This window comes from Aulonocara sp. 'chitande type north' Nkhata Bay, linkage group LG12, assembly GCF_057382095.1.
Source record: "Aulonocara sp. 'chitande type north' Nkhata Bay isolate Kocher_YH1m ecotype deep benthic linkage group LG12, A_spYH_male_GT1.1, whole genome shotgun sequence".
Lineage (NCBI taxonomy): Eukaryota > Metazoa > Chordata > Actinopteri > Cichliformes > Cichlidae > Aulonocara > Aulonocara sp. 'chitande type north' Nkhata Bay.
In genome coordinates this window covers 10,578,222-10,593,069 of record NC_141355.1, presented here as the reverse complement: position 1 = coordinate 10,593,069, position 14,848 = coordinate 10,578,222, and the positions used below count along the sequence as shown (strand labels likewise).

General features: G+C 45.0%; 1 pseudogene across 1 annotated transcript in view; it reads right to left on the bottom strand.

Annotated features, from left to right (window-relative positions):
• LOC147316949 (serine protease HTRA1-like) overlaps positions 1 to 3,686 on the bottom strand; it is a 31,695-nt pseudogene extending 28,009 nt beyond the window's left edge. Inside the window, exon 1 of the transcript XR_015131698.1 lies at positions 3,276 to 3,686. The product of XR_015131698.1 is annotated as a serine protease HTRA1-like (transcript). The remainder of the gene's footprint in view (positions 1 to 3,275) is intronic.
• Between the last annotated feature and the right edge of the window lie 11,162 nt (positions 3,687 to 14,848).

Below are 14,848 nucleotides of genomic sequence, written 5' to 3'. Positions count from 1 at the left end.
AGTAAAATTACACACTTGAAAAATTACTCGTAAAAGTACAAGTACCCAAAAAATTTACTTAATTACAGTAACGTGAGTATTTGTAATTCGTTACTTCCACCCCTGGTCTTGATTATTAAATGTATCTGTCTGTACATATGCATATTTAGATTGTTAAAATACATTCACAAATGTATCATGATTTCACAAATGTATCTGTCCGTTATTTGAAAGATTGAACTGTTGAATTCAAATGTAATGCTATGGAAAAGTATATAACATGATCCCTATGAGCTTGTGTTACATCACATAAGTATTATTATCGTTGCTAGTTAGGTCGTTCGTGGCTCAAGAGTTGGCAGTTCGCCTCGTGATCCGAAGATTGCCGGTTCGCGCCCCGGCTCGGACACTCTCCGTCGTTGTGTCCGTGGTCAGGACTCTTCACCTATCGCCTACTAGTGATGGCCAAAGGGGCCGATGGTGCGATATGGCAGCCTCGCCTCTGTCCCAGGGCATGCAATCAATTGTTATTTAAATTAACTGTATATTTCTGTACATTTACGTATTATGATTCATATTGCCACATTCAGTGACCTTGTTTATAGGTAATTTCATTGTTTGATCATGTAAAAATGTTCCTAATTTAATGTCTAAAAGCACTTGGAAAAGGCAGAATCCCATGTCAAATTAGCGCAACAAACTCTATTTTCATTACTGAAAATGACCGTATTTTTATGGGACAGTTATTTTCTGTTATTTCATGGTCGTATTTTGGCGCCCCAGCTGCCGGAATATTACTGTTGTTTTAGGATGGTTTTTTTTAACAGTGATAGGGTAGTTGAGTCTTTGCACTTTTGTTCCATGCTACGCACAAGACCTTTTGATGCAGGCAACTGCAAGCGACAAATAAAGGCATTCATTCATTCATCTCTGTTTAGCATTTTGTTACATTTCATGATGCTGGGGAAAACTGAGTGTCCCCATCTCCACTTCTTCCATTAAATAAATGGCAGATACCAGACACAAGAGTTTCCTCTGTTTAGGGTAAATCTAATTGGATGTGAATGGATTACTTTGTGCTATGCAGCCTTCCTTTGTGATATATTCTGATTTATACCGTTCTACTCACATACCGCAGAGGAGGTCACATATCTATGAAGCCAGTATCTGAGCAAAGTGAAGGCTATATTTAATCCTTCTGACAGGGATATTCCCATCTCCTTTTTGCTATATTTTATATTTTACGGCCTCATCTACATTGTCAGTGCTCAGGGATTTGCATAAACCAGCTTGCATAGGCAAGCAGTTGGAGGTCTAATGCATGATGTATTCTCTCACCTCTTTGGAAGGCTGTGATAAAACGTGCAACTGAAAATGGATAGGACAGGAAGGGAAAATGAAGAGGATATATTTGGGTGGCAGTGTGGTGCTGGGTTTCTCTCAGGAGAACGAAAAGCCATCAGTGGAGAATTTGAGAATGCACTGTTTTATGTCACATGAATATGCAGAACATTATGAGGTTCCCTATATCAGCATATTCCAGGAAGACAACTTTTCCCAAGGTAGATGATTTTGAGTCCGACACATTCTGGGGAATGACTTATTAGCTTTATGAGTGAAATTAAAAAGCACAGGTGAAGATGAGTAGCCACGAACCACAGAAATAGAAAAAACTGAGATTTACAGCAATCTTCAGCGTCACAGGAGCAGCAACAGACCAGCTGAGGCTTAACATTTGAATAAATCCAAGAAATGTGAATCCTATACCCCCCATAATGCAACAGCAGTCACTGCTTTTCTTTAGATGACTTTGCCAGATGTCTATTTAACGCTTGCTAAGAAGATACCACCCTCTCCCCCTAAATTTGGCTAAAAAGTGAAGGAAAATTGTTGCCTCCTCAACACCTCTGCAAACTCCTTTGACAATTTATGGATTAGAACTCGGAATCTTCTTGCTATGCAGCAGCAGTACTAACCATTGTGTCATCACTAGTATATGGGAACAGTATGTTTTGATTGTCCACGGGGCCATACAAATAATATCACCAGGCAACACACAATGAGAAGACCTACCATCCCAGGAGAGACAAGAGTTTTGTAGTTATGTAAGCACGTAAGTGGAACTCCCACATACATTTTCCCCAGAAATATTTATTAAATCACAGCATTTCTGTCTGTCTAACTAATTAAAAAAATTCTCAGCAGTAAGTGGGCATAATTTTATCCTCCAGTGCATTTGATCTGCCACTCATTTTTGAAAGTTCCAACTCCGAACCCAGTTTAAACTGATTTTAGCCCTGATGTTTATACAGTAGACCATTTTGACAACTGGTCAGCAGAAACTGGCTCAGTGGTTTACTGAACCGTTTTCTGAGGTTGAGTCGTTAATTCGGGCTCCATCATTCTTTATGATCAACATGCTTGATTTGGCTAAGAATTTACACCAAATGCCCTTCCTAATACAACACTCCCCATTTACCCTGGCTTAGGACTGGCACTAGGAGTTCACTGGCTTGTTGCCCTCCTGTTCTTGGGTTTATCAGAAGATGGATACACTGTAGTCATAAATGGATGGTTGGTGGTAAGAGGCTTGTCCAGAAAATTTCACCAAAAACTCAACATGGTGCTAAACTGGGTGACATCACTGTATTCATCTTTTATACACAGTGTATAATAGCAGTAGAACTTGTGCATTGTCAGAAACACTGGTGTTAAGGAAAGATATGCTGTTCAACATCATTACCTTTTAAAAGTCTAGAGACCTCAACTGTGGACTTGTAAGAAAAGTCCCCAAGTTCATATGTGAAAACTGATTGCTATTACACAGCTATAGCATTGCTTATACTACTCTATTAACGCCACTGTATAATTTAGTTCATCTTTATCAAACTATTAATCCTTAATTAGCAGAAAAGTATAACATAAAGAGAAACAGAAGTACGAGGATGCATTTTTAATTTGGTTCATTATCGATTTTATGTAAAAAAAAAACAAAACAAAAAAAACAAAAAACCTTTGTGCAGCAGAAGTAGGTTACCCCCTTTGTTTAGAGGCTACGGTGTCATCACACGTCAGGACATGCACTCTGGCTTCTCTGAAATCACTTATATGTTAATTTACCTGCTCCACAGAAAATGTTGTCATAAGATCATTCTTCAGTATTATTCACAGTTTTAACTTTAACAATTGCTGTTTCATATCAGTTATACACAGATCTCTTTTTAAAGAAAAAAGGAAAGAAAGAGGAAAACAACAAAGATGGGATATTAGACCAAAGCTAATATCCCACAGCTTACCAGAGTCACACTGACCCCTCTGGATTAAAAACACTGGGGAGGTCTCTCCGAGCTCGGCTCTCCTGTTCTCGGCTCTCAGGCGGCAGATGCTGGGGTACGTCCTGCCGTCGCTGCCACACACCGGGCCGGAGGAGGCACACATGCACAGGCTGTGCAACCCTCCGGCTTTCCCCGGGCCTGAGTCGCACCGCAGCCCGTTACCGCAGGACAGGTGGCCGCTGCTGCGCTTCCCGCACGCTTCACCTTCCCCGGCCGCACACACCACGCAGCAGCCGCAGGCGTCCTTTACCTGGCGTGCGGTGGGGCAGGACACTGAGAGGTGGCACACACCTGTAGGCAGGTTTGTCTTTCTCTTAGCAGGCCTGTATGGACTGCAGAGAACACAAGCGTGAGGTAAGCGAGGCTCTTCATCGTGTGAAGAATCAGTTTGCAGCAGTCTCTGTGCTCTTAAAGAGGCTGCAGGTGTAATGCACCTAAACGGAGCTGGTCTTCTTACAGCCCCCAACACTGATGGCAGTGAGGTTCGAGTTGCAGCATGTTGCTCCTGGCTTCTACTTCGTATTGCTGCATGCTGTATCACATTAAAGGACAATGGAATGCAGCTGCAGCACGGTTCATGGTACATGTACGCGGCTTTTGTGTGAGAAAGCAAGGGTGGTGTAGGGCCTCCAATTAATGGAGATAAAAATGCATATGATGATAAATGGTTTTTGTCTTTAGTCTGTGGTGTATAATTAGAGTGCAGGATTTTAATACTGCAGCGAGCCAGAAGGCCGAACAGATCAGAACTCACAATTACAAGTAAATGCATCATTTAATCATTTGTTTTATCACTTGTCACACTTTCCATGTCAATGTGTGTATCCTGGGAATTTTTAACAGTGAACATTAAACTGCAGCATGTGGACGCTTTAAGGCTATAGTCCCCAAAATTTGTGTATTTTTTAAAAATGGATTTTTCTTAAGGTCCACATGAAAAACACACAAAAGTAATGACATGCACAGTCAAAAGCACGCCAGAGCAACAGGTGGTGTAACCCTAGTCACTGTCTAAGTAAGTAATGTTTATTTATTGAGCGCTTTGCACAGACATAAAGTCAGAAAGCGGCGTACAACAAAGGTAAAAACTAGGAATAATCGCAAACACAGTTAATAGCAATACAAACAATGTTCAAATGAAATAACAACAATAAAAAATAAAAATAATAACCAGATAATAAAAAACAGATCAAGTAATGATAATAAAAGAATCTCAACAGAAGGCCAGAGTTCACAGAGTCAGTTGAATGTAGCAGGAGAAGTAGACTGATCCAAAGTCCCGGTGCCACAGACCTGTTTACCCCTAGTCTTTAAAATTTGTATGAGGAACAACTAATAGATTTTGAGCCCGTGAACAAAGGCTGCGGACAGCAGTGTATTAAACAAGCTTTTGAAATAAGCAGTCTGGATTGTGTCCATTTAGTGCTCTGTGTGTAAGTATGAGAATTTTAAAACAAATTCTGAGGTCAGTTGGAAGCCAGTGTAAAAATATTTAATAGGATTAATGTGAGCTTGAACACTAGAACATGTAAGAAGTCTGCATTTTCCACTTTCATTTTGAAAAATATCTCTGTCCACATAAAAACACAGAAAATTGAAACAAGAAGTCAAGAGCAACAGGTATCCGGTTGTTCAGTGATGACGCGACGAATCCTACTTCCGGGTCTAAAGTAGTCTGTGTTTAATATGGCATTTGTTTTGTTAACATGTTTAATGTTATGTATTTTCTTCTATTTGATCTCAAAAAGCTCCTAAAACAGTCAGTGATCCCTGTTGACCTCCCTCGGCTTTTATTACTACTAATCACTTATTTAAGCTCAGTATTTAAAACCTTAGGATGTAACTACAGCCCAGCCCATGCAGCAGTATATGAATGACTAACCTCATATGTGGATGGATTATCTCAGTTGTTCTCCTGGCTGAAGTTTGGTCCTTTTACAGCATCCTGCCATGCGATTACATTTGTTCCTGACCACCGAGAACACTCACGTTAACTTTTATCGAGTGGGAAAAAAAGTTAGCTTGTTTATATTATGCTAACATAGCTGTGTCGCTATGTGCTATGTGTAGCACATCATTATATACCAGCTAGCCCAACTTCAGTAACCCTACAAACGTCACTGCTGTTTAGTTTTCTGTCTTCATTTATGCTGGAAGTGATAACAGAGCTGTACGTTTTAATTTGTTTCCAAAAACCCCGCAGTCAGGACATGCATGCTATATTGTATTTAGATAGAAGCTAGCGAGCTAACTCCCTGCTAACTTCTAACTCCGTTAAATGTCATAAATTCCGTTTTCATGGATGCCTGGATGTTAAACTCAATTGTTACACCTGGTAGAGCAGAACGCTGATCATTTTATTAAAGATGAAAGACTTTAGACAGTTTTTCAACTCTCAGTAATGCCATAGTGATCGTTTGATATATGGACCTGCAGCGGAGTTTAGACCCAGACACGGCTAGTGACGTCAGACTGAACAATCGGATAGGTACAGGTATAACTTTCATCCATCCATTCTCTTCTATTTAGCCTTATCAGGCTTGTGGGGAGGACTGGAGCCTACCCCAGCTGCCACTGGGCTAGAGGTGGGGCACACCCTAAACAGATCACCAGTCTGATGCAGGGTCAGCACAGAGAGACAGAAACAGACAACCATTCACACTCACATTCACACCTATAGGCATATTAGAGTTACCAATAAACCTAACCCCACATGTCTTAAGACTGTGGGAGGAAGCCAGAACCCAAGTGGTTCCATTTTGAAGCCTGAAGATGAACATTTTTGCCATCCCCATCTTGGTGTTATGAAACTGAATGAGAGGTGGAGGGAGAGATTATGATTATGATTATGAGTTTGATTATGAGACTGCATGCTCATTGCTTACCGTCTTATGAGTGACAAGTCGGTAGGCCATCAGTATATCCTGGGTAATCCTTCTTTCTGACACTTTAGATGAACAAAATTTACAAAATGGGCTTAAAGCTTTAAATAACATTCCCTGCACTGAGCAACTGAGACCATAAGTGAGGAGCAAAGTGTTTATAGAGGTTAGAGAACCATTTTCCCATGTGCGTGCAACTACAGATAACGCCCCCTGCTGGCCTTTAAAAAGAATGCAGGTTTAAGACACATATTAGATTAGATTAGATAAAACTTTATTAATCCCTTGGGTGGGTTCCTCCAGGAAATTCAGTTTACACTAGCACAGCACCAACAGAAGTTCCATGTTACAGAGTTGGACTACCAAAAAATAAAATAGGGATAAATAGGATAAATAGGAATATCTGTAAAATATACCCATTGATGAGATGTAGACAGCCCAAGTCTATTGCACATTTCAACTATTGTAAATATATTGCACAGTGATTGTTGCACAGTCAAATATAAAAAAATATTGCACAGTGAAAAGCACTACAGTTTAGTTGTTCTCTCCCTCCTTTGTCCCCTCCCTTTCCCCTCCAGTGAGGAGTTAAACAGTAGACTTTGGAAGAAGCAACGCATGCTGAGCAGACTCCTCTGGCTGTTTATGACCATATGCAGTGGATGCCCAGTGTTGTCCATAATGTCCTCTTCTCTGCCTCTTCTCTGCCACTGCCACCAGTGTCCAGCTTCATGCCGACCACAGAGCTAACCTTCCTGCTAGATTTTACATGTACATATAAAGTGTCGCAAAGCATAATTTAATTTCATGTATGAGACTAATTTAGTTACATTCTGACTGTTAAAGCATCTGTCCCAAGCCAAGCATCAGTCTTTGAATAAATATGAAACTGTTTTTCATGGCTTGAGGGTAGCCCAAGGATAAAGCATTAACAGCCCCAAACAAGAGGCAAAGTATTTGAGGTAGGTTCTCAAGGCCCTCCATTAAATACCTCCTTCAAAAAGAATGTTAGTAGACTCTGGTTTGAGGTGGAGAGGATTTGAAGAAATGGGCACTGCTTCATCAGAGACAGTCAGCACTCCCAACAGACTTTCCTCACTCGCACAATCCTGTTTTAAAGCAAAAAAAAAAAAAAAAAAGATTAGTTATTAGAAAACTGTTCCCTTTTTGAATAAAAAAAACTCCTCCCTGTCTTTACACCAGGTGGAAATCCTGAAGTGCTTTATAAAAATTAAAAGAAAAAGAAAGAGAAAGAGTATACAATCAGCATTAATCTCTCAATTTAAGTCTTGGTAAAATCTCCATATCAAAAGGAAATTTTTCCCACTACTATGTGGGTTCCCTTAAGATGCATCTATAAAAAAGGTTATTATCACAGTGAGGTTTTACAGTACAAGGCTGCACATTCTTGTCACATCTGATCTGAACTGAATACTGGACAAACAGAGTACGCCATTATTAAAAACATTCAAAAGTCATTAAACAAGTATTTATAAAGACAATAAAAATAACACCATATCTGGCAGTACAGACAACACTTACTGACTGGAGAAGGAAAAATCCCTGTTTTTTTAACTATCTATCTAGCTCAGTAAGATGGCCATGAACGTCTGCATGCTCAGTGAATACCTCAGGCAGCAGAAACCCAAGAAAGAGAAGGAACCATCATGGAGGGACAGGCCCCTGCATGGTATGTACCACCGGCAGATAGATGAAGTGGCTGACATCCAGAAATCCTACCAGTCCAAAGCTGGACTGAAAGACAGCACAGAGGCACTAATCATGGCAGCACAGTAACAAGCTCTGAGCACAAGATCCATAGAGTCTGGGATTTACCACACCAGGCAAGATTTCCAGATACAGACGGATAGGCTAACCAACCTGACATAGTGGTGGTGGACAAACAGAGGAAGACGGAACAGTGATAGACGTAGTGATACTGAATAACAGCAATATCAGGAAGAAGAAACACAGGAAACTGGAGAAGTACCAAGGGCTCAGTGAAGAGCTCGAGAGGATGTGGAGGGTGAAGGTAACAGTGGTCCCAGTAGTAACTGGAGCGCTCAGTGCAGTGACCCCCAAGCTAGGTGAGTGGCTCTAGCAGACCCCAGGAACAACATCTGAGATCTCTGTCCAGAAAAGCACAGTCCTAGGAACAGCAAAGATACTGCGCAGGGCCCTCAAGCTCCCAGGCCTCTGGTAGAGGACCCAAGCTGGAAGGATAAAGACTGCCCACAGGGGCGAGAGAGAAATTTTTTTTATATATGCACTTTGATGGTCTTGACTTACTGTATGCTACACAGATAAAGCCACATACACTGGATTTGCAGTGACCTGGTGACCAGAAATAAGGCAAACCGAATGATGAAGTGACTACGGATGAAATAACCGATGGTAACAAATGGTATGATGAATCTTTTATATTTGATTTAAATTTTTATAATAGTTGTTAGATTTGGACATTTCATTTTGTTGGAATTATTGTAATTCATTGTTTACTTGTCTTAAAAAGTTTCCTTTGAATGTCTGCAGTGGTTTCAGCACTGACTAAACCTTTTAAGCACACAAATGTCACACAATTACTAATTCAGTTGCGCTGGTTCCCAGTTAACTTTGGATTCCACTTTAATATTCTAGTTTGGATTTTCAGAGCTCTGTATGGGCAACCCCAGCATACACCAGTGCACTTACAACCCCAGCAGGTTCCCTGCCCACAAAAAACTACTTCCGTTTGCATAACTCATTGTCTTTATGCTTTTAATATTTTGTTCTCAAGCACTTTTTGTTATTTATGTTAAAAGGTATGGTACAAAGAAAATGTTTGTTTACTTTTACTTACTTTATTTACTTAACCAAACTGACGTAGACCTGCAAACACTAGGCAATCAGAACATGCACTTTTTGTTTTAATTAAACTGTTCTACTGAGTCTTGGAAGTCAGGGAACAAAGAAAATAATCATACTCCATCACACAAAACAAAAAACTATTCAAATTTTATCTCAAAAGCTATATTTTGGCCTTTTCCAAAATATGGTTAGAGTAGAGCTAGGGTGACTTAATCTGTGATGACTTCTTAAACATTTTTCCAATTTTTTGCAATTATTCATATCTAACTTGTTAATAATAATAACAAAAATAATTTCAGAGTTAACATGTTATAGCAAAACAGCACTGAGCATAGCTTTATAACTAATCAGTTATGATTTTATCTTGCACAAACTTGACTTGAGCTCAAAGACAGGCTGTCCAATTTTTTTTCTTTTAAATAAATAACGCTGTTCAATCTTTTGTTCACACTTGCGCTTGATATTCAAGTCGGCTTCTTTCAAACGATGCAGGTTTCATTCTAATTTGCTTTGCCCATGATGTTCTTTCTTTGGGTTTTTCGGCCTCATAATTAACTGTCTGCTCTTGTTGTGACTGAGAGAATAGCTCTGTATCCATCAGAGGCTCCGTATTTCTCTCACTTAAATTACACTTGTTGGAGGACCAGTGCCTCCGAAGGTAGAACCTATTTGACACTGTTCCTTAAAACTAGTTAAATGTTAACTCTAGGTGACACACCCATGTCATGTGGAAGGGCTTCTCAGAACAATCCCAAGTGCCCTTTGATGCACTCATAGCATGATAATGTAGAATGGACACCAAGCTCGAAACCTCTTTGTCCGGTTCATGTTGTGGTTCTTGGTCCTTTTGAACCTGCATTTTGTGTTTCTTGTGTTTTTTATGACCTTTTGTGTTATGGTTTATTATTCTTAGTGGGAATCCTGAGTTTATTCAATGTTAACCTATGTACCTTTATTCTCCCCTCATGTCTTTGTGTTTAGGTGTGTTAGTCCTTGTGCCTTATCTCCATTTTCTGTGCCCATGTTCCCTTCCTTGTGTGTGTCATTCCATGTTTCTATGTTTATCTCCTTAGACCTTCTTGTTTTCCCGAGCATTTGTGTCCTCCCAGTCTGTTGGGGAGTAACAGAATACATGTACCGGCGTTACGTATTTAAAATACAAAATATGAGTAACTGTATTCCGTTACAGTTACCGTTTAAAAAGGTGGTATTCAGAATACAGTTACTTTGTTGAAATAAATGGATTACACAGTGGTCTTATCCTGTTTCATATGTTAGGCTGTCCCCTCTCTATTTTTGGTAATTCCAGACCGATGGAAACTCAAACAAAACACGCATTAAGAGGCTCTAATGCCTGTGTCTCAATCTTGCGGCTCATGTCACCTCTACTTGCGGCCCGCATGAAGAAATATTATTAAAAATTATTATTCAAAAAATGATTTAATATGAAGGCAATAGGCAGAGTGTTACAGGCATAACCCTAAAGTATGTAGCCTCATGGGCAGTGTAGTCCATGCTGCAGGGAGAATGGACTGCCATACCCGTCATGTATCTGTGAGCGCCAGGGAGGGAGAAAAAGAACAGTCGAAAATTAAGAGTTGTCACCAACCAGAAACGGTAGATGGAAACATGTAAATATAATAATAACCACTGCAGCCAAAAAGAGTGCCTGACGAGCCCAGTTGTAAGTAAGCTATTAAGACTCGACTGCACACTGTGTTCGTGTTTTCCTCCAATACAATACGTTCTGTTGGAGCAGCCTTTCAACACCTCTCTCTGTCTCTCGTTCGCAAAGTTGACCCAGACAACAAAGTAAACCTAGTTTTCGGTTATGAGCCCGACACGGTACCCAACGTATTAGCCAGAGGGCCCTTTACTATGGTTAGGAGCCGCGGACCTGTTTTATATATATTATTATTATATTTTATATTTGTATTATATATCTTTGTTGATCTAGAAAAAGCATATTATAGGGTGCTAAGAGAGGAACTTTGGTGCTGCATAGGAAGATCAGGGGTGGCAGAGTAGTATGTGAGGGTGGTGGCAGACATGTATGAGCACAGGTAGACAGTTGTTGTCATGGTCCTGGGTCGGTGACCCAGCGCTTTTAGTTTGTTATCATTTTCTAGATGATTGTTTAGGTTCTGTGTTATATTCGGTCTGCCTCTGAGTCTGCGTCTGTATCTGTCTGTCTATGGTGTCACCCCATCTGTTTGTGAATCTGTCTGTTTAGTTCAATGTCTTGTCTGGTTCCATGTGTCTGAGTTTCCTGTTTTATTGTGAAGGTCCGTGTCGTATGTGAGTGTGATCAGTTTACGTTTCCCCTGTCCCGTCAGCCCAGATTCCTCCCAGCTGTGTTGCCCTCTTGTCTCTCATCCCCTGATTACTGGTGTGTGTATTTAAGCCCTGTGTGTTTTCCTGCCTGTTGCCGGTTCATCTGTGTAACTCCGTGTCAGTCTGTGTTCCTCGGTGTCAGTCTGTGTTCCTCGGTGTCAGTCTGTGTTCCTCGGTGTCCTGCTCGTCTCTCTGCCTCGCTTCCCTTTTTGTTTCATCTCAGGTTTGTCATTTAGCTTTCCCAGTTCAGGTCTGTAGTTTTGTCTTCCCTCTTGCCTGTTTTGCCTTCTCACCACTGTGTAAATAAACTCACCGGCATCTCATCCACTGCCTGCATCTTGGGTCCTTCTTCTAACTCCACACGGCTCGCCTCGGCAGCCGGGACAGTACGAACCGGCCACTATGGACCCAGCAGCATTCAACCCGCCCAAGGAGCTCCGGGAGGACATTGTTTACTCCGTGGACAAATTAATTAATGCGTGGCTGGAGCACGAGGGGAGAGGATTTCGCCAAGCCGTGGCTAATCGGCTACAGCGCTTGGTTTCTGGTCTCCCCTGGCTGCTCAGCTCACTTCACCCGCTCGCACAGAATTTCATTCTGAACGGACTCCGTCTTCACCCCCCGGCTGCTACCACCCACCCTGCAACTCATGCTTCACTGCCCGGTCCGACAGAGGATGTTCTGCCCGGCCCGTCAACCCAGCCTTCAAGGGGGAAACGGCGCTCACGCTGCCGACGCTCCTCGCCACAGTCGGACCTGGGGATTTCCGAGCGGCCAGCTGTGGTGAGTGGACAGGACAGTATTGTTGGTCTGAACTGTGGGACCGTTTACTCAGGGGTGATGTTCTGTACGGCACAGGACAAAAACTGTTTATCGCCTGAAGCTCAGTTAGCCGCCCGGCCAGAAGCTCAGTTAGCCGCCCGGCCAGAAGCTCAGTTAGCCGCCCGGCCAGAAGCCCAGTCGCCACCTCCGCCACATTCAGCCTCACAATCCAGAGCTCAATTACAGTCACAGCCGGACTTATTACAAACCATGTTACAATCCATAGCCCGGTCTGTAGCTCAGTTGGCAGAAGAATCATCAGCTTTATCCTCCGTTCAGTCTCCAACTTCACCACCGTTGTCATCACAACCATTATGTCAGTCACCTTCAGTTCAGCCTCCTGTTCAGCAGCCACCAGCCCTGCATCCTGTGTCAGTTGCTTCACCTGTAAAACAATATAAGTCAATTCTACCCGAAAGACACTATTCCTCGCCCATCCATTCCAAGCAGAGAGACAAATCTAATAATAATGTCAACATTCCTCAAAGGCTGGCCAGTTCTGAGACTGAGATGCACTCCAGGGCCTCTCCAGAGGCTGGGTTTCAGCCCCCATCAGACTCTGGACCCCTGGAGTTTAAGAAGCCAGCTGAGGACTGCACCCGGCTGTCGCTGCCTGAGCAGGGTCAATGCTCTGCGCAGCTGCAGGCCGCTATGTGTTTGCCAGAGGCCCGCGTGCCTGCTGGTCCTGTTCTGTCCCTGCCAGAGGCCCGCGTGCCTGCTGGTCCTGTTCTGTCCCTGCCAGAGGCCCGCGTGCCTGCTGGTCCTGTTGCGTTCCTGCCAGAGGCCCGTGTGCCTGCTGGTCCTGTTGCGTTCCTGCCAGAGGTCTCCGCACCTGCTGGTTCTGTTCTGTGTGTGCCAGGGGCTCCAGTGCCCACTGGTTCTGAGACTGTTTTTGCTGGGGGGCCCGAGGAGCCCGTCCAGCCTCCTGCCTCGTCAGCTGGGGGGCCCGAGGAGCCCGTCCAGCCTCCTGCCTCGTCAGCTGGGGGGCCCGAGGAGCCCGTCCAGCCATCATCTGCAGTCTCATCACCCTCGCCTGCTGCAGTCTAATCACCCTCGCCTGCTGCGGCCTCTGAGTCTTCAGCCTCGCCTGGTCCGGTTTCAGCATCTGCTTCAGCATCGCCTGGTCCAGCCACTGCTTCATCCTCGTCTGGTCCGGCTCCAGCATCCTCATCAGCATCGTCTGGTCCGGCTCCAGCATCCTCATCAGCTGCTTCGCCTGGTCCGGCCTCCGCTTCAGCATCCTCATCAGCTGCTTCGCCTGGTCCGGCCTCCGCTTCTGCATCCTCATCAGCTGCTTCGCCTGGTCCGGCCTCCGCTTCAGCATCCTCATCAGCTGCTTCGCCTGGTCCGGCCTCCGCTTCTGCATCCTCATCAGCTGCTTCGCCTGGTCCGGCCTCCGCTTCTGCATCCTCATCAGCTGCTTCGCCTGGTCCGGCCTCCGCTTCTGCATCCTCATCAGCTGCTTCGCCTGGTCCGGCCTACGCTTCTGCATCCTCATCAGCTGCTTCGCCTGGTCCGGCCTCCGCTTCTGCATCCTCATCAGCTGCTTCGCCTGGTCCGGCCTCCGCTTCTGCATCCTCATCAGCTGCTTCGCCTGGTCCGGCCTCCGCTTCTGCATCCTCATCAGCTGCTTCGCCTGGTCCGGCCTACGCTTCTGCATCCTCATCAGCTGCTTCGCCTGGTCCGGCCTCCGCTTCTGCATCCTCATCAGCTGCTTCGCCTGGTCCGGCCTCCGCTTCTGCTTCAGCCTCTTCGCCTGGTCCAGCCTCCGCTTCTGTTTCAGCCTCTTCGCCTGGTCCAGCCTCCGCTTCTGCTTCAGCCTCTTCGCCTGGTCCAGCCTCCGCTTCTGCTTCATCATCCTCGTCTGATCCAGCCTCTGCTTCAGCGTCCTCATCAGCTTCGTCTGGTCCAGCCTCCGCTTCCGCCTCGTCTGGTCCAGCCTCCACTTCGCCTGGGGCTGCAGGGGCCACGCAGCCTTCAGGTCCCCTACTACCACCTCCACATCGTCGGTCATCTGCCGGGCCGCTTGTTGGGCATCTCCGCCACCGTGGACGCCCTCCTGAACGCCCTCCTGAACGCCGCCACTGCCTTCCGCGTGGCCGGCCTCCGGACTTGTTTCCACGCCGCTGTTGCCGTCCGCACGGTCGGCCCCCAGGACTGTTTCCACGCCGCTGTTGCCGTCTGCTCGGTCGGCCCCCAGGACTGTTTCCACACCGCTGTTGCCGTCCGCACGGTCGGCCCCCGGAACTGTTTCCACGCCGCTGTTGCCGTCCGCACGGTCGGCCCCCGGAACTGTTTCCACGCCGCTGTTGCCGTCCGCACGGTCGGCCCCGGAACTGTTTCCACGCCGCTGTTGCCGTCTGCACGGTCGGCCCCCGGAACTGTTTCCACGCCGCTGTTGCCGTCTACACGGTCGGCCCCCAGAACTGTTTCCGCGCCACTGCCTACTGCGTGGCCGGCATCCGGACCTGCCCCGCTGCCATTCGCATGGTCGGCCTCCTGAACTTGGCCATCTGGGCCTTTTTGGACTCTGTCCCTCCGTCCTGGGCCCCCTCCGCCTGCCCTGGTCAGGTCCTTTTCTGTTTTGTTTTGGTCTGTTTTTGTGTTTCTGCTGGGCTGTCTGGGGCCAGCCCTTGAGGGGGGGGGTAC